Source organism: Mustela nigripes, chromosome 11, assembly GCF_022355385.1.
Source record: "Mustela nigripes isolate SB6536 chromosome 11, MUSNIG.SB6536, whole genome shotgun sequence".
NCBI lineage: Eukaryota > Metazoa > Chordata > Mammalia > Carnivora > Mustelidae > Mustela > Mustela nigripes.
In genome coordinates, this window is record NC_081567.1 from 32,373,394 (window position 1) to 32,396,699 (window position 23,306).

A 23,306-nucleotide genomic window follows, 5' to 3' on the forward strand; every position below is an offset into this window, starting at 1 on the left:
ATGATGGGGCCGTGAGATCTCACCACCCTTTTCCCAAATGAGAACGCTCCTCCTCCAAGGGATAACAATACTGGCCCAAGGTCACTCATGAGTAAGTGGCAGAGCTGGCTCAGTCCTGGCCGTGGCTGATAGCCAGGCCATGCTCTCCACGGTTCTCCTGTCTTGCCCCCTGCTTTCTTGCTCCCTGCCCTCCTGGCCCATTCAGCACCTGCACCCCTCAAGATCTGGGGCAGGAAACAAGCATTCATGCAAGAAAACACAGTGTGCTTGGCAGACCGCCTAGAAAGGTCTTCCTTTTCGCCTGGGGTCTTCCGTGCTGACCCCAGAGAACGTGTCTTCTCCCGACATCTCAACACCTTCCCCCGACAAGTATCAGAAAAACTAACAGACAATCGTAAATTTTTCCATCCCAGACTCAAGGGTGAATGATTTAATTCCAGGTGGAAATGAAGCTTCAACGTCAAGTTCGTATCTAGCGGTGAGGTCTAAGGATAAGTGGATCTTTGTCCCTTCCAGGACAGGGTGTGTGGAAGAGAAAAGGCTATGTTGCCCTGTTGGGTCCTTCTCCCTCACCTGCCTGCCCCTCAGGTTCAAGTCCACCCACCAAGGTGAGTTTACGTTTCACTTCTCTTTTTGTAGCTCTTGGTATGGAGTCAGTTACTTTATTCTACCGGGCCTTGACGTTTTCATCTGTGAAATGGGGCTGATGTGGAGAAGAGAGGGAATAGTTCCTCCTTCTCCGGGTTATTATGAACCTTCCATGGGGAAAATATGTATGAACCTTGTTTGAACACACATGCAGAGTGCATGGAAGGTGGGTGCTGTCCTCTGGGCACAGCGGTGGCAGCCGGGATCTGGGAGCTGGTGTCAGACAGTCCAAGTGTTGGAAGTTAAGCTCTGGGCAAACCTGGGGAGGTGTTTTGGCCTTTCTGAGCACGTCTCCTTGTCTCTAAAATGGGGATATTAATGGCATTCGCCTCATGCGGCAGATATGAGGGTGATGGGGGATGATGGTTGGAAAACGCCCAACTCGGTGCCTGGTGCACTGTTACTAAAAACAGGGGCTGTTGTTCTGACGGGGGCCCGGTTGATACTCCCTGTGGCGGTCTCGGTGGGAACCGGAGGTAACCAGGAGGCTGGAGAGGAGGTGTGGTGTCAGAGCTCCGGGGACAGGAGGCTCCCCCTCCCTGAGGGACCTGGGGAGAGTCTGCGGTTCATGGGCTCTGAATTGCGTGCCACGGTGAACAAGGCATTTCACGGGGGTAGGGGTGGGGTCCCTCCAAAGCAGGGGATGGGAAGAACACCATGTATTGGACGTGCCAGGGGCCCTTCTAGACACCTTCACACACATCCCCTCCCTTCATCCTTGAGCAAACCCAGCATTCTCTCCTGTTTTCCATGTAAGAAAGCAGAGGTTCATGAAAGCGACTGGCTCAAGTTGCAGAGTGAGGGCTGGGTCCTGGGTCTCTTGGGAGCTTCCTGAAAGGCTCTGCTCTGTCCTCCGTGCCCCTGCGAGGCCTCTGGGGAAGCAGTCTGGGAAAACAGAGCTCCTGCAAGAAGGAACCTGGGAGGAGAATGTGGCTGGTGCTCAGCCCACCCCACCCCAGGGGACCCAATGCAGCCCTGGGCCCTAGCGGAGTTTCTGATGACCGCGACGCCCCCTGCTTGGCTCATTTTGCAGCTCTGGACGCCCCAGCCCAGCAAGACAACGGAGGCCTTCGCTAATGTTCCCAAACAGCCCATTCCCCGAGACCCAGACAACAGCCCAATTATCTCTGGCCAATCGTGGGCCTGCTCCCTGCTTGGGGCCCACATCTAGAGGCGATTTCTCTTTTTTAGGGGAGCCAGCCAGGGACCTGAGACCTGCTGTGAAGGTAATTAGGAAAGTCTGGTCGAGGAAACCCGTTGTCTCCTACCCTCCGGTGGAGGGAAAGGAGGGGCCATCACAAGGGTGGGGGTGGTTTTCCTAGGCAGTCAGAGGCACTGGGCCACTGGGAGTCAGAGCCAGGTGCCAGAACAGGAGAGAGAGTGTGGATGTAGACCTCTGGACCACAGAATGATTTTTCATGCATCTTCCAAGCTGGTGTGAGCCCTGCCTCCCTCCCCTCCTCCAGCCACTCCCCTTCTTCTTGTTCCGACCCCCAACCAGCAACTGGTGGTCAGTAGTAATTAAGACTTGAGTATGGCTCCTTCTCCATTGACCACATCCGGAAGCCATCTCCACTTCCTCTCGCTCCCTGCCCTTTCCCCAAGTCCTGCCCTGGCTGCAAGTTCTGTTGGCTTGCCTCCTGTAGGCACACTGGATTAAATAATTTCCCCCCCTCTCTACTTATCCAATCCCACCACCTTCTGCCTGGACCGCCATGACAGTTTCTTAATTCTGGAGGATCCAGTGGAAATGCACATCAAGTTGCTTGTCAAGGCTCTGTGTCCGCCTGCCAATGACTTCCCTTCCCTGCACTTCTACCATAAAAGGCCGGCTCCTCTCTCCGAGCTGACTCATGCCTGCCTCTCTGAGGTCATGCCCTCATGCCTCCCCAGTGTTCACCCCAGCCTGGCCACCTTGGCCTTTATCACGCTCCTTGAAAATAACCGTGCGTCCAAGCCTATTCGCTTCCTGTTCCGCAGCCTGGGCTCCTCTCCCCAAGGCCACTGCCTGTGTGGCTCTCTTGGGTCTGAATATCCGTCCTCTGAAGTAGACCGCATGCCTCTCCCCGGTCAACCATCTCCCATGCCTGCTTGGATTTTCTTCATAGCATTTATCACTGTCTAGAAACATTTCGCTCATTTTTTGTTTGCTGCTCTGTGGGCTGTGCGTCGCCACTAGAATGTGAGTTCCGTGGGGTTAGGAACCTTTCCCATCACGTTGCCCTGTCACGGAGAAACATCTGTAGAATGTGTGCATGAGTGCCAGACATGTGTCGAGTGATTTTTACATCCTGTCTTGTTACTGAATCCTATGAGTTAGGGGCTCTTCTCAGCCCCATTTGACCACCAAGGAAACTGAAAGGCTGAGTATCCCAATGGACAATGGCCAGACCGTATACAGAAGTAGAAGTCTGACCCGTGGCCTCCCGCTGACAGTTTGAACCACAGCCCCTGCAGTGCTCGGCCCCAAACTGTCAGGATTTGGCCCATAACAGCCAGCTTCCCCAATTTTTCTCCTACTTCCAACTTAGGACCAATCAGAGAAAGCCAAATATACTCCCCTAACCCATCACATAGGACACCCCCCTTCTAGGTGGCCCGCCTCCACCTTCCCCATGCCAACAGCCTCCGACATCAGGCTTACCTGAAACAGGCCCTCTTTCCTACCGTGAAGCTTTCTTGTTCCACTACCTGCCTTTGAGTCTCTGCCGAATTCAAGGGATGGTGGCTGACCCCCCTTGGCAGAACACGCTGTGGGTGAATAGCCTTTGCTTGTTTGTATCTGGCCTTTGTCATTTGTACAAACCTGAGGCAGCTTTGAAGGACTGGTGACTTCTCCAGGTCACACAGCTAAGGGGGTCCCAGGTATTTGACCCCCAAGTCCCTTTCTCCATCATGCCATGCCTTCGTTCAAAGAGATTTCTCCCTTTCTCTGCCCCAAACTAAGGAACCAATGGTGTGGGTGCAGAAGTGAGGGGGAGAGGGACGAGGGAAGGGTGGCATCTTGTAGGGCAGGGGGGAAGTGGGAGGGAGGAGCAGAGGGTCCCAGGACAGGGGCGAGCCGTGTGGCACAGACAGCTCCATCGGGAAATGTCAGCCTCATTGTTCTGTTTCTTATCCATTTAACAAGACATGTATTAAATGTCTAGGGTCCGTCATTTGTCCTGAGGTTGTTATTTGTCTGGAGATAAGGATGACTATGGAGAGATTGGTGGGAAAGGAGCAATTAGTAGCCTCATCCATCTCAATGAAAGATAATAATAATATTAATTGATAGCCGTACCAGGGTGCGGCGGAAATTCTTAAAGGCTAAGAGGGAGAGATCTTCGAGGGCCACGTCTTTTCCTAAGTGCCTCGCTGACAGGTGCCCATTTGTTACGGGAACAAGCGGGGACCGTCTGCCTGCTCCCTCACCGGTCACTAGATCCTGATTCCTCATCCTGTCTTGCTGGGTCTGGACAGGATTCAGGGACAGGATGTGGAGCCCCAGGCAGCTGGTGGGAATGACTGAGGAGGGCGATGGGCGGGGGGCGTTCTGGATGAAGTCGTGATCCCCAAAAGCAAAGGGGTAACCCAGGGGTTTAGGAATGGAGACAGACCTCTGAAAGGAGAATCTTATAGGGCTAACATTAATCCTCATAGTCTTCTGATAACGGTGAGTCATTTTCCTTGGGGAATTACCATTTGCTTGGCTCCTAGTCTTGGTGGTTGGGTTAGGACTGGGCCAGTCTCCCCAAGGAATGAAACATGATCCAGGCAGGTGTGAGGTGATATCTCATTATGGCTTTAATTTGCATTTCCCCGATGTTGAGTGATGCTGGGCATCTTTTCATATACCTGTTGGCCATCTGTCTATCTTCTTTGGAAAATGTCTACTCAGGTCCTTTGCTCAGTTTCTGATCAGTTTTTCTTCTATTGAATCCTTCATACATTCCTAAACTATTTTGGATATTATTCCCTTACCAGGTATATGATTTGTAAATTTTTTCCCCATTTGGTTAGAATGACTAGTACCAAAAAATTAAAAGATTAGGAAGTGCTGGCAAAGATGCAGAGAAAGAGGAACCCTCTTGTACAGTTGGTGGGAGTGCAAACTGATGCAGCTGCTGTGGGAAACGGTATGGAGTTTCCTCAACCAACCAAAAATAGAATTACCCTATGATCTGGTGATCCCCCTGGTGGGTATAGATTTGAAGGAAATAAAATCAGTATCTTGAAGGGGTATCAGCACCCCTTTGTTTGTTGCAACATAATTCACGATAGCGAAGACATGGAAATGATCTCAAAGTTCATCAACAGATGAATGGATAAGAAAATGTGATAAACACATACATGCACGGATATTATTCAGCCTTAATAAAGAATCCTGCCATTTGTGGCAACATGGGTGACCCTGGAAGACATTATGCTACGGGAAATAAGTCACACCCGGAATACAAATCCTGGGTGGTATTACTCATATGTGGAAATCTACAAACGTAGAACCCATAGAAGTCAGAGCAAAATGGCGGTTATTAAAGGCTGAGGGATGGGGGGACAAGGAAAACAATGATCTAAGGATATAAGGATACAGGCTCTCAGTTCCAAGATGAATAAGGTCTGGAGATCTAATGCACAGCTTGGTGATGATAGTTAATAACACTGTACTCTATACTTGAAATTTAAAAAAGAAAAGAAACACAATCCAGACCCAGCAGCTGGCATATTCTACTCCCTCGCTCACGACCGTTGGTTCAAAAAAAGGGAACTCGAGGTTGTTGAGTGTGTTTGGGGGAGGCAGGCAGCGGGAAGTAAGAAAACCCATGGTGAATGGTGGATTAGAGGTATTTTTCCTCTTTTAGGTCTCTCTGGACAGTGGCTTTATCAACTGCTGTTAACTCAGCCTTCTAGATTAGCAGCTTGGCTCTTCCAATGGATAGATCATTTAATCTTTGATTTGTCTGGATTCCCGGGGCACGCTGGCAAGGCACGGTGCTGGGGTGGTTAAAACTCAGTAGATCCTAGTAGCATGAGTACCTGGAGGTTGGCTTTTACCTCCTGGGCGCCAAGCCTGTGGATCAGGTACCTGTCATCAAATGGATGGGGGTACCTATTTGTGGTTTTTTTTTTTTTTTTTTTTTTTTGCCTCAGTGGTTAAAATAACCCAGGTGTGCCTAATTGAATGGAAAGAGACCACACCTGGGAAAATTTCTTCTGCTATTTGTGGAAAGGTAAGCTATCAAAATGACCGTATTTAATAGCGATTGCACAAAACTGCGTAAGAGTTGGGTTGGACATGAAATGAAGATGAGCAAAATGTCAAGAACCATGGCAGCGTCTCCCTCCCACCACCTGCCACACCCTCCCAACCTCAGGCGGACGCTCTCATAGACCAAAGTTTAAAAGTTACCTCGGCTCCATTTCCAGAGCGGCGTTTCTCAAAGTGTGGTCCGGGGACCACGTGCGTTAGACCGGATCCCTGGGGGCGGTCCCAGAGCCTGTATTTTAACAAAGTCCTACGTAAGCTGACGGCCGTGGATGTTTGAGGATAAATGTCCTGGATTCTCAGGCATTAGAGGGACATGTTTCTCATGGGTCGTGAGCATCTGGACTCAGCGTGGCTCTGCATTTATTTTCGAACAGGAAAGGCGGAGGAGACATCCCGGGACATAAGGAGCCTCAAAGCTGCGCTCATAAAGCGGAAAGCAATGGAAAGGCATGGAACGTGGGACGGAATGCCCCTCAAAGCAGTCAAGCAGGCGTTAAAGAGAGGTGGGTTTGTGCTGAGATTCGGAGGCTGTTGGGGCCACGTGGCAGAAGAGAGGGGTCCCCAAAGGAACGAGTGAGGGATGGTGGGCATAGGTCTTCTTGGGCAAAAAATCCCCTAATACAGCTACCATAATCCATTCCACAGGCTGACAAATAGTTTGAGTTAGAGGCGGTGATAAAAGCGAACACACAGTGTGTCTTGGGAGAGTGTTTGAGGCAGGAACTTTGAAAATACGGGAAATGGGGGGAGAAAGCTGGAATTACGGGTGGAAACAGTGAAGAACTTAAATAGTATGCTGGCAATACAAATATGTATAATTCTATAATTATGTATCTCTATATAATTTATTTGTTATCATTATACTTTATATAAAAATATAAAATAATGATAATAAAATAGAATAATAAGTATATAAAATACATAAAATAAATAATAAAATCATATAATTATATATAATATATAACACATGGGTATAATATGTAACATATAGCTAATATTTTATGTATTACATATAACTGTATAATAATTTATAGAACACTTTAATATATATTTATATATATGACATATATTTAGAATACATTATTATGCCATGTATTATAATGTATTACATATTATGTAGATTGTGTATGCTATATATTTATAATAATCTTACGTATAATACAATTTACTTTTTAGCCACTTTGACGTGTATAGTTCAGTGGCGTTAGGTATTCACACTGTCATGTAACCATCACCACCATCCGACTCCAGAACTTTCTCATCTTCCCAGACTGGAACGTCATCCCCATGACGCACTAACTCCCCATTCCCTCTCCCCACCCCCCCAAGCCCTGGAAACCAGTTCTACTCTCTGTCTCAGAGAATCTGATGACTCTCGGTCCCTCATACGAGTGAAATCCTATGGAAATCACCCTTGTGTGTCTGCCTTGTTTCACCGAGCGTCATGTCCTCGAGGTTCGTCCATGCTGTCGCAGGTGCAGGAATGCCCTTCCTTCTTAAGGCTGAAGAAGAAACATTGTGTCTCTCCATTTGTCCACCAACAGGTGCTTTGGTTGTCATTTTTAAGTTTTTTGACCGAGGGACTGTTAGGTGTGGGCGTTGGTGCAGGAACATGGTTGCAGGGTTGAGAGATGGGTGGGCGTTTAGACCGGAGGAGCCCTGGTGCTCTTTGTGGCCGGACAAGGAGTGTGGGGGTCTGGCCAAGCAGGAAAGATACATCGATTTGATGCTGCTATTTATGGAGGTGAGGGCGTGGCTCCTGTGTTGATAGGGGAAGAAGCACCCTGGGGTGGATTTGCTGTGTCTTTCATGCTCCCTGTAGAAGGGAGGAGTGAAGTGGATTTACATTTCTGATCTAAATTGTTTGGTTAGTTTTATAGCCCTCCCTCTCCTCAGGTAAGGAGAGGAGTTTCTCTAGCTTTTTTTTTTTTTTTTTTTTTTTTTAAAGATTTTGTTTATTTATTCGACAGAGATCAAAAGTAGGCAGAGAGGCAGGCAGGGGGAACAGGCTCCCTGCTGAGCAAAGAGCCCCGATGCGGGACTCAATCCCAGGACCTTGAGATCATGACCTGAGCCGAAGGCAGAGGCTTTAACCCACTGAGCCACCCAGGCGCCCCTTTTCTAGCTCTTTAACCAGAGCTCAGGGGCCCTCGGCAGTGTCTGAAGGGTCATTTCCAGGTTCAGATTATAGCTCTGGTTTATGAAGCTTGAAGAAGAGAGCCTCTGCTCCTGTCAGTATCTGGAACTGAAGGATCAGTAGTGGATTGCTTTCTCTTCCCTGTGCTGAGTCATCAGCAGTGAGAAAGGTCACAGTCCTGGAATTCTTGATCACAGCAATCTGTGATAGTCTGGACAATAAACATCTGCTTGTTGATGCAGTTTGTATGAAAGTGAATTGTCGGTGAATGAATGCTTTGGAAAGGCGGGGAGTCTTCCATTGTTGCCTAATGCCCCATCTTAATGTATTTACCTCTTTGTAATGGGGCTTCCCTTGTTTCTACTGCTTGTGGTGACAGTCTGTGGCTTTTCAGAGGAGAAGTGTCTCCTCCGGTCACGGCGGCCTCAGTGGGGCTTTCAATCGGATGCCCTCCTCTGCTTCAGCATCCCGCCCCCAAGAGCAAGGAAAGCAGTCAGAGCTTTCTACATCCCTGGCCACAGTGAGTGATGCAGGGAGAGAACCATGACCCAAGCCATGACCCTTGAGGCTTTATACCTGCACACAGCAAAAGCCGAGAACTTTCTTTTAGATCAGAAGTTGATAAGTGCTTTCTATAAAGATCCAGCTGGTAAGTGTTTTAGTCTCTGTGGACCAGATTTTCTCTGTTGCGATCCATCACTCAGCTCTGCTGTTGCAGTGAAAAAGTGATCATAAGTCATATGTAAATGGAGGGTGTGACTGCATTTCGATAAAACTTTATTTATAAAAACAGGCAGGGGGCCACATTCAGTCCCTGTTTTATTTTATTTTATTTTTTAAGATTTTATTTATTTATTTGACAGAGAGCGATCACAAGTAAGCAGAGAGGCAGACAGAGAGAGAGAGGGAAGACAGAGAGAGAGACAGAGAGAGAAAGACAGAGAGAGAGAGAGATGCGGGACTCGATCCCAGAACCCTGAGATCATGACCTGAGCTGAAGGCAATGGCTTAACCCACTGAGCCACCCAGATGTCCCCAGTCCCTGTTTTAAAAGAAAACATTGAAATATAGGAATATAGGACCCACCTTGTGAAAAGAGTCACCTTAAAACCGACTTAGAGGAAAGCAGAAGTGAAAATGGGAGAGGATGAGTTCTCTGATTTTTTTTTTTTTGAAGATTTTATTTATTTATTTGACAGAGAGAGACACAGCACGAGAGGGAACACAAGCAGGGGGCATGGGAGAGGGAGAGGAGGCCTCCTGCAGCACCAGGAGCCCAATGCGGGGCTCGATCTCAGCACCCTGGGATCATGACCTGAGCTGAATCAGACGTATAATGACTGAGCCACATAGGCACCCCAAGAGGATGAGTTTTGACAACAGCCACTGAGCCCTGGGGATAGCCACGCTTGAAGGCGACAGTCCAGTGGATGGCTGGTTATGTACTCCAGTTATTACACAATTAGTGCTTGAGGCAATTTGCTATGGGTTTTTGTCATGAAGGAGAGTCCTGGCTCTTATGGACCCTCTCCAGCAGTTTGCTCTTAGAGGCCCCAAATTATGTGTTGGAAAGACCCACCAGCAATCCGAGAAACAGGGATAGGGAAGGGGCTTTTTTAAAAATTGTAGCTTCAGAGCTCTTGGTTGAACCTTACCACTAGCCAGAAGTGGGGAGGCTAAGCCCATCCACCCACAGCTCCCCAAGGCCCCCACAGTCTTTCCACTATTTGTTGTGTTGTACAGTGTATGTAAAGTGTGTGTATGTGTGTGTGTGTGTGTGTGTGTGCGTGTGCTCACACGCTGTGGGCATTCTTACCATGACCTGCGAGATGGGATGGATCATCATTCCTGTTTTGCCCGTAAGGAATTAACAGCAGAACTCAGAAGGGTGAAGGAAGTTGCCCACAGCAACCAAGATAGCGGGTGAGGACGTTCGGATGTGATCCCAGTTCTGGGAGGCTCCAGACACGTCTTCCCCAATAGCACTGCTCTCTTCTCTAATAAGAGGCCAAGAGCAGGGCCCTTGTCCCTGTCACAGAAGCAGCCTATTTCTAACAAGCCTGCATGTTCCACAGATGCAGACCGGAATGTCGGGAAGCCAGTGGCATCTGTCACCCCGTTCTACAGGAGCTTTATAAGCAAACGCGAGCCCGTTAGCTGTAAATACAGACTCCAGGTCGTCTTTCAAGTAAATTGGTGGTGTTGTATTAGAAAATTTCTCCCTGCGAAATGCTAACAATGCAGCGGAGCTTAAATTTTATGTATTGCAAGATTATGAGTAGATAGATAAAATGGAAGGGGGAAGAAAAGTCTGCTCTGACAAGAGCTGGATACGATGATTAGTTTCCCTTTCTTGCAGTCTCTTCCCGAAGCGGTTCTGGAGAGCAAGTTTCCTTAAGGACAAAGTTGACCACGAAACTGCTGACTGCCCTGGGCTGCAGGGCACTCAATCGGGGATGTTGAGAAGCTGGCGGTCTCTGCTCCTCTGGAGAAGAATCAAAGACCATCCCCGGGAACATCGCAGCCTACTTAAAAATAGCGACGGTAGTACCAAATCCTCTGCGTTTGGGATGGGGAAGGGCAGCTCTGCCTCCTGTGTGCTTGGGGCTGGCTGGGCCGCCGGAGTCCTCACTGTCGGGCTGGTGTGGGCAGAGCCTGGGGCGTGAGCTCAGACCCTGGTCATGGGGGAGTGAGAAGAAAGGGAGACTTGAGGGGTCTCTAGCAGAGAGGCAGAGACAGGGAGAGGGTAAAGAGAAATGTAGAACACAGAAAGAAACAGAAAGGAGCCTTTCTTGGTTGACTTGACTCGTGACTTTCAACCCAAGAGGCAGAGATAAGTCTGTTTTTGAGTCTTTTAAAAGTTATGAGTCCTTGGGCATCTGGGTGGCTCTGTTGGTTAAGACTGCCTTCAGCTCAGGTCATGATCCCGGAGTCCCGGGATCGAGTCCCACATCGGGCTCCCTGCTCCATGGGGAGTCTGCTTCTCCCTCTGACCTTCTCCCCGCTCATGCTCTCTCTCACAAATAAATAAATAAAATCTTTAAACAAACAAACAAACAAACCTACCTTAGGAGTCCAGACACCTTCACTGGCACCCTGTCCTCCTGCCCAGTGTCTGAACCTGCTGTCTTGACCCCCGATCCCTCCCCTCTGTTGCCAAGAGTGCTGGAGATCCTGAAAGGCAGACACCCCAGTAGCACACCAGGAGTCTGTAGGAACCACTCATGGCCCCTGGCAGTCTGGTTTGCCCAGCACTGCTGGCCCCTTGGGGACACACCCACACCCCACAGCTCCATCCCCGCACACCAGCTTCTCATGCTTTCTTTGAGCCAACATCCCAGTGGACAGATCCGTACCCACAGTCGCACTTTGGCCCCCTGGTAACCTGTGTGGGCCCTGACCTTGGAATGTATATTGTTACTCTGACAGAGTGGGTGTCTGCGTGTGCGTGGGATGTTTGTGTTTCCCTTTTCCTGGGAGGAGGAGCTGTCTTGGAGACGTTTTTCATATTTGTTCATAGAAATCAACATCACCATTGCTAACTGGTGAAGCACGGCCATCGTTTTGACGTGTAGTTTCGACTTTTTCTTTTTGCCCTAGCACATGTCCACGTGCCTGCCTCCGGGTGCACGCACGGGAGTGTTCCTCTAGGTACTGGCAGGCGAGCTTACCCGGCACTGAGGGGTGGTGCAGACATTGCCTGGCTGATTCCCGAGACTCTCTCTTGGTTCCAGCTGCTTGCTGATCCCTGCAACAGCAGGACAGGAGTCCTATAACGTCTTATTAAGAACGTCCTAATGACAGTCAGAGAAGCGACCCCCCACAGATGTCCAAGTCCTAATCCATGGAACACATAATCGTATTAGGTTACATGGCAAAGGGGTTGCGCGTCAGCTGGCCCTGAGGTGGGAGAGGAGCCTGGATTCTCCAGGCGGGCCTACTGGAATCACCAGGGGCCTTAGAAGTGGAAGAAAGGTCCAGAAGAGGGAGTCAGAGAGATGGTGGCATGAGAAGAATAGGGCCCAATGTTGCTGGCTTTGCAGGTGGCGGGAGCGCTCTAAGCCAAGCAGTCCGGTGACTTCCAGAAGCCAGAAAGAGCAAGGACATGAGTTTTCCTCTAGAGCTTCCAGAAAGGAACGCAACCCTGCCAACATCTTGATTTTAGCCCCACCAGCCCTATTTTGGAGTCTGGAGCTGTATGCTGTGTTAGGCCTGTAAGATCTATGGTGTTCTCTTACAGCCTCAGGAGGAACCGAACCGAACCCCTAGCCATGCCTTGCCCAGAGCAAAGATAAATTTGTCTCTGGAAGCAGTTTTTAGGGAACTTGTTGGGTGGGAGGTTGGGGTGGGGAGGCTGAGCCCTCGGGGGTGGCTGCCCAGGGCCACCAGATCGGCAGAGACCAACTCAGTATTTGCTGCTGAGAGACGCACATTTTGACACCAGCCTCGTCATGCTGGGATCACGTAGTCCTTGCTATCGACGCCACCTGATCCTATCCCAAAGATGCCACTTGTGGACACACAGGGAGGGGCACTTGGCTTTCGCAGGCCATTCGGGAGAAGGGAGGTGAGGCGTTCTTCCCAGATCAAGTTCACAGTGGTGCCTGTTAGGATATGTCTTGGGTGCCTTGGTGAGCGAGGCATCCTTGGTCAAGTCCTCATTGTCAGGAGCAACTGCCAGCATCCTGTGCCATCAGGTACCACGCAGGGGCAGGAGCACCCGTGGCGTCTGTTTTTCTGTGGACGGCTGCTTTATAGAAGCAGTTTCATCTTGCCTGCCCCTCTCTCTCCTTGCCTCTCTGCCTTCCCCTCTGTTCAGCATATCCAGGCTCTCTTACTTGCTCTCAAAAATAAAAGGGACTAGCAAACGCCCAGGCAGCCCCGACATGCTCTCACGGCATCAAATACTCGGGTTGGTTTGGGGTTGCTCCCGCCAGGGGTGATCAGCACGTCAAGTCTGACTGGTTGTGTGACAGGGAGTGTCCGAGCTCGCCGGCTGTGGGCTGGGCCCCGCCGGTGAGAGTAACATCAGGCAGCACGCATCATCTGTAGCTTCCACAGAAAAAGAAGACGCAATCAGCATATTCCTATTTGGAGAAATAAAAAGACATCAGTGAAGGGCTGTGAACTAATGGAGCACGTGAGCGGGTCCAACAGGAAGATTGTGCCTCACGGTGACCGAGGGTAGAGATGAATCACGAGTGTTAGTCCTGGGCAGGGCGTCGTATCCCAGCTCTGCCACCGTGAGGCTCTTCCTTCCACGCGGAGGCTTGTTTTCCCCATCTGTGAAATGGGGTGCTCAGTCCCTACCCCATCATTGGCACGTCACCGTCGATCAAGGAGAACCCTCCTTGTCCCACGTGGTGCAGTGGAAGCTGCAGGTTTGTGGCGCTGGGCTGGTCTTGGGCTTCAGGTTCCTTGAACGGAAAATGGGAGCCCTCCGGGGACCTACCTCATAAAGCTCCGTGATTGAGAGCACTTAGATCCGTGCCTGGCCTATGCCATCATAGAGATGTTACATGTGGCAAGGAAATTGTCTTCAGGACTCGGATTTGCCAGTGACGGAAACCCATCTTAACCGAACGATCCAAGGCAGAGGTGGTGGCGGGTTATGGGCTGAAGTAGCCAAACAATGGATGCGGTGGAATAGCGCTCGCCTTTGGCCTCTACACCTGCCCAACTTTTTTTTATGTTCTTTGATCTTGTCTTCCTGGGAATGGCTTTCACCTACCTCTGTGGCCACCAGTAGGAAAAAGTTATGTTCTTCTAGATTCTTCTTCAGGCAGGGTACATCTCTGCCTCTAGCTCCAAGTACAGGCATGGGGTGGGGTGGGGTAGGGTGACTGGTTTGGCTTTCACCAGCATCCCGCCCCTTGGACCAATCACAGTGGCCATGGTGGTGAGGTCTGTGATTGGCTCGGCTTTCACCAGCATCCCGCCCCTTGGACCAATCACAGTGGCCATGGTGGTGAGGTCTGTGATTGGCTTGGCTTTCATCAACATCCCGCCCTTGGGACCCATCACGGTGGCCATGGTGGTGAGGTCTGTGATTGGTTCGGCTTGCATCACATGACTGTCCTTGGTCTTTTATGTGTGGTTTCAAAGGACTTTATTTCCCCCACAGACCGAAGCGGTAGTAGATTTTTGCTATTGTGGGGGGAAAAAAACAAAGCAAAACAAAACAAACCTAGCATATTTTCTGGCACAGAAAGAGGTCCTCAGACAATGGTCTTCCCATCCTCTAGCCTTAACCTCCAACACTGTAATCCGTAAAAGGGAGATTTCATAATACTAGTAATCCTGACCGAGGAACCCATTTCAGAACTGAAGAGGGCAGGCACATAGTAGGGCTTTATAAATTCCTTTGTCCTGCCTCTATGCACAGCCAGAGATGCGGGAAGACCGCCACATAGATTATAGAAGGCTTCCTGAGCCAATCCACCGGAGAGCTGTCTCCCCCCAGGACCCCAGCAACTCTAAAGCAAATGTAACTCGAGAAACCCTGCTCCTACCACTTAGTAATTAGGCCGTGATTGTTGTTTATCTGTGCGCTGTACTGTAACTCCCTCTGCCCGAGGCTGGTGCTAGAGCTGGGGAAATACAATTTTCTCCAAACTAATTTAGTTTTAAGAGGAAAATGAAAGTTTAAAGTAGTTTAATGTTTCGGCAAAACCATAATGGCTGGGGAAGATTGGACAATGTGAACCAATAAAACGCCCTAATTCTGATAATAACTCAAGGCTTAACTCTTCCGCACATCAAAAACCCGTCCTGACGCTGGCATTCTGCACAGACCAACACGGGATCCAGAGGTTGGTCAGGGGATCGTTCTTCTTTATTTTATGTTACTTTACTTGACTTTTTTTTTTTTTTTTTTTTAGACATAGCATCACTTTTGACTTTAGTAGAACCGTAAGGACACAGTCGTTTAAATATACCCTAGGAGACACCCCCAGGGGTTAGGCATTTCTGGTCCATTCATGTATTTCCCGTTTATAACGTAACATGAGAAAGACTTGTAGGGTGGTTGTAAGAATTACACAGACAGTGATTGACCCCTGACCAGTGAGAGAGAAAGAGAGAGAGACAGAGCGAGAGAGCGCACCAAGAAAACAGCACCCATTCATTGGTCACACTGTGCAGAACCTACAGTGTGGCTGGCATCCCTGTAGGGTCTACGGATTCATAAATCATTAAGACACGGGGATAGGTCTTAGCACTGAGATGATGTTTGTTGCCTTGCCTGCGCGCCACTCGACTTGATAAACTCGGTTTCAGCTAATTCACCTCGCGAAAATTTTTAACCAAATTCTAATGAAAATGTTTTCCTTTTTTCTTTTTAGGATTTTATTTATTTATTTTTTTGAGAGAGAAAACGAGCCAGAGAGAGACACAAGCAGGGGGAGCAGCAGGCAGAGGGAGAAACAGACTCCCTGCTGAGCATTTTTTTTTTAAACATTTTATTAATTTATTTTAGAGAGAGAAAGAGAGGGCACATGCAAGCAGGGTGGGGTGCAGAGGGAGAGGGAGAGAATCTCAAGCTGATGTGGGTTTCCATCTCAGGACCCTGAGATCATGACCTGAGCTGAAACCAAGAGAAGGACACTTAACCGACTCAGCCACCTGGGCGCCACTCTTTCATTTCTTCAAAAACAGACCTGATCGAGTGTCTACAGGGAGCTCGTCTCTATGCTGGTTGCTGGGGATATCATGATAAACTAAAGATTCACTTTCTGTGGCTTCATGGGACTTACAGTCCAATGGTAGAAAAGATATTAATCCGAAAATCACAGGGATTCATGTAACCTGACAGCTGTGGTGAGTACCACAAAGGAAAGCAGGCGCTGGCCCAGTGACATGTGGTTGGCCACACCTGGGGAACTTCGTGGAGAATGTGATGTCTGAGCTGCACAGGAGCCAAATATAGAAATATCAATAAAACCCGAGAAAGGTGGGGAAGAATTTTACGGGCAGAGGATGCTCTGTGTTGTGGAAGGAAGAAACCTGGTATGCCAAAACACACAAGAAGATGAAAAAACTACCCAAAAACGTAATGGTTGCCAGTAGCTGGAGTCGGAGTGAGGTGGGGCACAGCTGGAGGGGACACCAGAGACATTTGTAAGACTCAGGTCCTACAGAGCCTTGGAGATCATTCTCCTGGCTGTCTTTATGGGGTAAAAATGTTCTCCCGGCAAAAGCGTCATTGTCTAAAGCTTGGATGTGGGGCTGAGAGCTGCCTGTTGTCTACTGCAAGCCTCCGGAAGCCTAATCCTTAGAAGGGGAACTGGCCTAGGGACAGTGCTGCAGATACACAGAACCAACTAGTGCTGTTAGTGACCCCTGCCCCAGCATCACTCACGGGTGATGCTGCATGGTTGCCCTCCCCCCGGCCACCTCCGGCTCCCCTCTGCTGCTCCCAGCCCCCCTCTTTCCACTACAGCTTTACTTGGAGGGGGACTGGCTGCAGGAGGCAGTGGAGGTTTTGGAGAATGTAAACTTCCTGAGGCATGATAAGATTTTGGTCATCAGTCTAAGATTGTTGGGACTTCACAGGAAAGTTTGAACACGAAAAGACATGGTTTGGAAAGATTGTTGTGGTTGCGGGAGAGAGGATGGAGGAGATCGCAAGAGGGCAAAGCAGGTGGTGGTGAGGGGGGCTCCCGGTCATCCAGGTGAGACGTGTTGGTGATTGGGGGGCGGGGCTCGGGGATGCAGAAGAGAGGACAGTTTCTGGATGGTCCATGAGCTGAGGTTCTAAGCACATTAGAGTGGGTTGGGTAGAGAGGCGTGTTGAGGATCAAAAGTAGGAGGTCAAGGATGGAGCTTTGTAGGAAGGGAAGAGAAGCCTGGTGAGAAAGAGGGGGGTGAGCACCAGAGACAGTGGGAGGGCAGAGACCGGGGTGGGAGCAGCGTCCAGAAAGCCGAGGTCCTGAGGGGTTTTGGCGGAAGGAAACAGTGACGTTGTAAAATGCCATGGGAGTTTCAGATCCAACAAGTGGTTATTATACCCAGCATCCAGGACATCCCTGATGATCTCAGGCTGATCTTATTTCTATCCCCGTAGAAGCTGAGGATGGTCCAAATTCTCCCTAAATACACATTAGCTTATTATTATAATAATATTATTATTATTTTATTATTATTATTATTATTATTATTATTACGTGTGCTTTCAACTCTTCATGGCCTGTATAATGCTGTTTTCCTTCTTGAGTGGAGTAGGAGCCAGACACTATATCCTTGCTGGTTGTGAATACTCTGAATCCTGCCTCTTTTCTCTAAACCACTGCTTTAGGTACACATGTGACTCACATAAGGGAGTCTAACAAAGCATCCAAGCCAGAGCTCTGTTTTCCTCAGAATTAAGTCAGAATATCTGGCAAAGGAGGCCAAGTTGTGTTTTTTTCTTTAATAAACGCTTTTTTAAAAATATTTTTAAAGATTTTATTTATTTATTTGACAGAGATCGTAGTTAGGCAGAGAGGCGGGGAAGCAGGTTCCCTGCAGAGCAGAGAGTCCGATGCGGGGCTTGATCCCAGGACTCTGGGATCATGACCTGAGCTGAAGGCAGAGGCTTTAACCCACTGAGCCACCCAGGCGCCCCTAATAAATGCTTTTTAGAAGAATCAACTAGGGTTGAGAAATCACTGCTCTCAACTCTTTCTGTCTACTGACAGTCATGGGAATATTTATTTTGGAACTATGCACTAGTTTTCTATTGTTGCATAAAAAAGAACCATGCAGTTGATGGCTTACGTTCCACATTTATTATCTCATAGTTTCTGTAAGTCAGAAGTATGGCAGGTTCTCTGCTCAAAGTCTCATAAGGGGTCAGTTGGGCTGTGTTCCTTTCCAGATATCAGAATTTTCTTCCAAGTTCATTCAGGTTTGTTGACTGAACTCAATTCCTGGTGGCTATAGGACCAAGGCCCTTGTCTCTTGGGGGCTGTCTCATTCCATAGGCAGTTTCCAGCATGGTTGTTTGCTACCTCAAAGCCAGAAGGAGAGTGTCAGCTGTTGCTTCTTGTCTCCTACTCTAGATACTTAAAAAAGAAGAAGAAGAAGAAGAAGAAGAAGAAGAAGAAGAAGAAGAAGAAGAAGAAGAAGAAGAAGAAGAAGAAGAAGAAGAAGAAGAAAGAGAGAGAGAGAGAGAGAGAGAGAGAGAGAGAGAGAGAGAGAGAGAGACGTCACCTGATTAGGCCAGGCCCACCCAGGGACTCTCCTTTTTTAGTATCGAGTTAACGGAATTAGTGACCTTAATAGTATTTACAAAAATCTCTTCACCTTTATTATACAACATAACCTAATGGGCTGAGTGAACGGAATGTTTATATCCCTCTCCCCATCCATATGTTGAAACCCTAATCCCAGTGTGTTGGTATTTGGAGGTGGAGGCTTTGAGGGATGATGAGGTCATGAGAGTGGAGGCCTCACGAATGGGATTAATCCCCTTATAAGAAAAGGCCAGAGAATTAGCAGTCGTTCCACCATGAGAAGGCACAACGGGGAAAGAGCTTTCTGCAAACCGGGAAGAGCCCCTTGCCAGACACCAGATCTGCCAGCACCTTGATCTTGGATTCTCCAGCCTCCAGAACTATGAGAAACAGATGTTTGTTGTTCAAGCTGCCCAGTCTATGGTAATTTGTTATAGCAGCCTGGGAGGTGTAAGATAACATCCTATCATTTATAGGTCCTACTCACATTTAAGATGAGGGGACGATATGGAGTGTCTACAGCAGGTGCCTGGAATCTTGGGAACCATCTTAGAATTCTTTCTGCCCCAACTTAGTACCATGGTTCTCAACCCCGGGCAGTTCTTCTCCCTAGGGGAAATTTGACGATGGTTGCCATAACTGGGGGTGTGTGCCCTTGGCATCTAGGGGGACACAGCTAACTATCTCACAGTGCACAGGACATCTTCCCGAAGGCAGAGCTATGTGGCTTCAACTGTCAGTAGTGTTGAGAAATGCTGAAATAGAAGAAGGAGGAATTTTGGAAGGAGATCCGTGAGGGAATTAAACTATGATCAGCTGTGTGGCTTCTATTCCTTATCTGGCTCTAGAATCTACCTGTCATTACAGAGGAGATGATCAGAAGCTTAAGAAGCCTTTCTTCAGAGCATTTTCAGTCTCTGCAGAGCTGGGTTTGGCCCCAGAACTGGAGAAACGTGATTCTCTGCAGCAGCGCTCTGCACCCCCCGCCCCCTGAACCCAGCAGGATTGCAAGCCATTGGGGCTGCTGGAGAGGAGAGTCTTGGCCTGGACATTTGTAGTGGCTGCAGTGAAGTCTTTCCACATGGGTTTGTTGGCAGTGGGTATGGACAAGTATGATCTGAAGAAGAAAAGGAGGAAAAGGCACATTCAGCTGGGTTACTGTGGCTGATGTGCTGGTTCATGGGTTCAGGGGGCACTACAAGAAATTCATAACAAGAGGTCACTTCAAGTGGGGTTAATTTCCCATGATCGGGCTGGAGGGATCGTGTGTACATACCATGATTCAGTCACTGAAAGGACATGTGCTAGTCATTGGGGAAAAGCAGATCAAAACCAATGGGACACTGATTCACACTCACTAGGATGGCTATAACTCGGCAAGATACCTTGGCAAGTGTTGGCAAGACCTTGAGGACTTGGAGCTCTCGCACGCAGTTGGTGGACATGTGAATGTTGCAGCTGCTTTGGAGGCCAGTCTGGCCATTCCTTGGAAGGTGAAGCATGGAGTCATTATGACCCATCAATTGCACTCCTCTAAGTATGTGCCCCAGAGAACAGAAACAGGTCCACACAAACACATGTCCATGAATGTCCACAGCAGCATTATTCATAATAGCCAAAAGGTGGAAAAATCCCAGATGTTCATAAACTGGTGAATGGATAAAGAAAACATGGTCTATGCATGGGATGGAGTGTTATTCAGCCATAAAAAGGAAGGAAGCCCTAACACCTGCCACAATGTGGAGAAGCCTTGAAAGCATGAGAGAAGCCAGACACAGAAGGCCACATGTGGGATGGTCCCATTTTTAAGAAAAGTCCCTAATGGACCCGCAGAGACAGAGAGCAGAATAGTGGTTGCCGAGGGTTGGAAGGAGGGAATGGATAGTGACTGCTTCTTTTTTGGGGTGATGCAGAATGTTCTGGAACTAGAAAGTGAGGATGATTGCACAATTCTGTGAATCTAATAAAAACCACAGGACTGTAAACTTTGAAAAGGGTACGTTTACAATATGTGAATTATAGCTTAACAAAAAAATAATTTTCAGGGTGGCTCAGTGGGTTAAGCCTCTGCCTTCACTTGGGTCATGATCTCAGGGTCCTGGGATTGAGCCCCACGTCAGGCTCTCTGCTCAGCAAGGAGCCTGCTTCCCCCTCTCTCTCTATGCCTGTCTCTCTATCTATGATCTCTGTCTGTCAAATAAATAAATAAAATATTTAAAAATATTTTTTCAAAAAATAAATGTGATCTTATGTTACACGATGGTGAAGTCTGAGACTTCAGCTGCGTATGGGACATCATAATTTCCAGGAGGGCTCTGACCCTTTCCATAACAACCTGGTGAGAAGCTTGGACCTACTCTAGCATGTGTTCTTGGATCCCACTGTTTCGTTCTTATGAGGGCCCTGATTCATGCTTCCTAGCCAAATCCTGCTATTGGCTCAAGGCAGAATGTGATCGCTCTGTACTGGAGAGTTTGTAATATTCCCTCCACCTGCTTCTGAACTTGGTATGTCTAGATAGATAGACAGACAGACAGATAGATGGAGTATGTGTGTATTTACTTCTGACACTTCTTTAATATTTTGCATTATAAACAAATTACCTTGTTGGACTGTGAGATCCTCAAGGGCAGAGCATCCATGAAGACTTTTTTCTGTTGTAAGTGTTACAAACCAGTTTTGCACTCAGTGGAGAAACAGAAATTTTAGAGACTTGGCCCCACTTCGGGCTGAGTTCTCATCCTAATACGTCGACTCTCCTTTCTCAATATTCACTGGAGACTGATCTCCATTCTTTCAGGTTCAATGTCAGTGGTGAGTGATAGTAGGGCCCTCACTCTTGAAGGTCTAGCTCCGCTCCAAGTTTTAGCTCTGGATGGCTCTTTCCTGAGGGCATCTTCAAGGGTGAGAGCTGATGGGTGCTAGGGAATGGTGGGGATTAGATCACACCTCCATGCCGGGGCTCAGGGAGATACAGATTGGCCCTAGGGGCTGTGGCTGAGGGAGAGGAAAGGGGGTGGTTTTCAGGAGGAAACTGGAATGGTGTTATCTAGAGAATGGGAGATGGATATTGAATGGTAACATAGAGCAGGTTCACGTCTGTATTGTAGATACTGGGGATGGGACAGGCACGTAGCAAACATCGATTGAATGAAATACAACCCTCATACACCAGCTCCCCAACCACCATCTGTGGGAAAAAAATGATGGGCTTTGCAAGCTGTGCTGGTCAGGGAAGACATAGGACATCAAGCCCTCAGAGTGCTTGGGAGTAATCCCAAAAAAAGCCCATGCTCTGATTTCTGTTTTGGACATTTCTTTTAAGCCAGTGAATATAGGCCAGATATTCTGAAAGTCCAAATGAGTGGGTCCCGATCTTTTTAGTGACATAGCTATGACCCCTTTCTCACATTCTGTAGAATCTGTAGACGTTTTCCTTAGAAAATTTTACATCCTGTGATAATTTGCCTGGGATTTGGGGAGTTCCCGGACCCTCAGGAGTCCCAACTTAAGCGGCTTCATGTGAATAATTATTGGTGCCGGATTTTGTATATTTAATGGTTCCCTATTGTTTTCAAAATCTTTCCTCTTGGAACTACCCTGATTCAGGACTAGAGGGCATTGTGTACCTAGAAACCACATCAGACACAGGGTGAGAGCGCCTTAGATTTTCACACAAAAAGGCTTGTTCACTGCTCAGTTAACAAGTAAGCCCTTCCCTGCTCCCAGGAGGGAATGAAGTCAGCCCCCTGTGAAGAAAGGGCTGGGGAGAAGGGAAGAAGAGCTGCCTAAATGTTTCCCTCATCTGTATGTTGATGAAATGTTGGCAGTCTCCCCAGAGTTCAAGTGCCTGCTTTGGATTGATTTCCCAGCAAGGATCCTGGTGTGCTGGGATGTGCAGCGTATTGGGAACACAAGGGGCTCAAAGTTCCAGCCTTGCCTCTGGCTTCCTGTGGGATCTCAGGAAGGCCCCTTCCCTTCTCTGTGCCTCTGTACTCTTATTTGCACAAGGAAAGGGTTGGATCAGCAGCTCCCAGGCAATTACGGGTTGCGATGCCTCTCAGGTTCAGATGTTTCAGGAGTAGGGGAGAGAGGCACGGAGAAAACTTACAGCCAAGGAAGAGCGTGGCTAGACTCGGAAATGAATGTATCAAGTGATCATGGGGGCACTGGAGCAAACCAGATCCTGTAAATGGATGTGGAGGGCTAGGGCAGGCTGCTGCATGGCAGTCAAGGGCTTGTGTATGGAAGCAGTCTGCTTATCCAAAAGGACAGTACCATGGTAGGCAGCCTCCAAGATTACCCCAGGGATGCCCACCTCCTTGTGTATGCCCCTCCCCTTGAGTATGATCGATCTGGTTCTTATTCCTAACCAACAGAATAAGGGAGAAGCTCTGGGGTTCACTTTGGAGACAAGGTTACTAAGAGATGGATGGTAAATCCATCTTGGGCACTCTTTTTTTCTAGCTTTTTTGCTCTGGTTAATCCAACTGCCATGTTGAGAGCTGCCTTCTAGAGAAGGGGGGTCCTCCAATCTCATTTCCATGGGTTCCAAGGGCTGAACCTTTAGAACAGACTGCAGCCCTGCCTCACAGCTTGATGACAGACTCCAAGAGACCTTAAAGGCAGAGGGACCCATAGCTGATGGGTGGAGGTGCACAGGCTCACTCCCTTCTAAGGGTGAGAAGCATAATGCATGCTGGGGGGACTGACTGAAACACTTTCCAGGGAAGCCAGAAAAGCAGCTGATCAATCCCTGTGGGGCATCCCAGGATTCTGTTCAGCTCACCTGCCAAAGGAGAGGGTGCCTGGGGCAGGGTCAGGAAGAGCAGAATCTTCTTTTCTTCCCTGGTCCCAGCCAGTGCCATGGTTTCATGTGTACCTCTCCCCCCCTGGCCAAAACAGATCACTGGCAAATGTGTATGTCCAGCCAGGAAGCCATGCCTGGGTCCTGACCTGCACAAATTGTGAGCCACTAAGTGTTTGTTGTCTTAAGCTGCTAAATTTTGGGGTAATTTGCTATACAGCAATAGGTCACTAAGTCAAGGCTTTGAGTAAT

The 23,306-nt window shown here is 48.5% G+C and overlaps 1 long non-coding RNA gene across 1 annotated transcript; it reads left to right on the forward strand.

Annotated features, from left to right (window-relative positions):
* The first annotated feature begins 446 nt into the window (after window positions 1-446).
* Window positions 447-10,570, forward strand: LOC132027234 (uncharacterized). The gene is made up of 3 exons (XR_009407108.1): window positions 447-608; window positions 6,271-6,399; window positions 10,393-10,570. It is a non-coding gene; the product is annotated as an uncharacterized LOC132027234 (long non-coding RNA).
* Window positions 10,571-23,306: the final 12,736 nt, after the last annotated feature.